This window comes from Physeter macrocephalus, chromosome 11 (assembly GCF_002837175.3).
Source record: "Physeter macrocephalus isolate SW-GA chromosome 11, ASM283717v5, whole genome shotgun sequence".
In the NCBI taxonomy this organism is placed as follows: Eukaryota; Metazoa; Chordata; class Mammalia; order Artiodactyla; family Physeteridae; genus Physeter; species Physeter macrocephalus.
Genome location: NC_041224.1, coordinates 57,951,580 through 57,952,938, shown reverse-complemented (window position 1 = coordinate 57,952,938; position 1,359 = coordinate 57,951,580). Strand labels below are relative to the sequence as shown.

At 38.7% G+C, this 1,359-nt stretch overlaps 1 non-coding gene across 1 annotated transcript; it reads right to left on the bottom strand.

Annotated features, from left to right (window-relative positions):
- Nucleotides 1–931: 931 nt before the first annotated feature.
- LOC112066309 (U5 spliceosomal RNA) lies at nt 932–1,047 on the bottom strand. The gene has a single exon (XR_002892551.1). It is a non-coding gene; the product is annotated as a U5 spliceosomal RNA (small nuclear RNA).
- Nucleotides 1,048–1,359: the final 312 nt, after the last annotated feature.

Sequence of the window (1,359 nt, the reverse complement as noted above, 5' to 3'; positions counted from 1 at the left end):
GGGAAGCCCCTATTAATATTTTTAAAGCAGTCTTTATTCTTTCAAAGATTGAGTTTTTTAAACTTATTTTTGACTGCGTCGAGTCTCCGCAGGATCTTCGTTTAAGGATGCGGGATCTTTCGTTGTTGTAGACGGCATGTGGGATCTTTTCTCCGTCACCAGCGATCAAACCTGTTTCCCTTGCATTGCAAGGCAGATTTCACTGGACCACCAGTGAAGTTCCAGAGGTATCATTCTTTTAATAACCAAAACGTGAAAGAAGCAAAACAAACTAACCAACTCAACCCATGAAGGAAAAAACAAAACCTAGACTGTGTTTTATTAATACATTGTAATTCTACAGTGCTGGGCTGTCCAGTTACCATGGGCCACAAATCCCTTTTGCGCCCTTAAAAGTGTGACTGCTCTTCATTGAAATGTACTGAGCATAACACACGCGACACATTTCAGAGACTTCGTAAAACAAAGAAAAGTAAAACAGATTCCCAATTTTCCACGTTGATTACATGTTTCAGTGATAACTAGATCTACTGGATTAAACAACACATACTACTTTCTTCTATTAAACCCATCTCTAAAAAAAGTGGAAACTGCATTTATGACTACTTTCCACCCATTAACGGCAACAACAACAAAATAAACCGGTAGGCGTATCACTGTTACTGCTTTTCACCCGTAATGCAAAAACCCAGAGAAGCACTATTTTAGTTTGAATTTCATACGGAGCACTGACAACTACAGAAAATACTAAACATAGAAAAACAATATGGAACAACAGTTACTACACTGAAAGGGAAGTCCCATTGGTTGTCTGCTAAAGTCTCAAAGTGGGATACTCATATACAAAACAAATAATCAGAAAATACCAGAAAACTTAAAACAGCGATTCCGACCACCCCAAATTAATTCTCATTTTACAACAACTTTAAGTAGCCTTGCCGAAGCAAGGCCTCAAAAAATTAGTTTAAAACTCAGAGTTGTTCCTCTCCACGGAAATCTTTAGTAAAAGGCGAAAGATTTATACGATCTGAAGAGAAACCAGAGTATGACAAATTCTTTTGTAACTCACACCTGGGGTAAGAGAAACTCCTAGAACACTGATAGTGGCTAGTTAACACCAAGATCCAGTGCCTGAACAAAAATATCTAGACTAGTCTGTAAATAAAGGGTCTAATTTTAGAAAATATAAGTAGAAGATAATTTAAAATTTTGCCATTTTAAACTTGTACTATGTGCAGTGCACTGTGGGTATGCAAATAAGGCAAGCCCGCGTCCTTTCCGTTCGGGAAAGATCTTAGTATTCACACAGTGCCCCTGCGTCACCACTAGGCGGCGAAGCGGAGGATTGGCAAGCTGGCA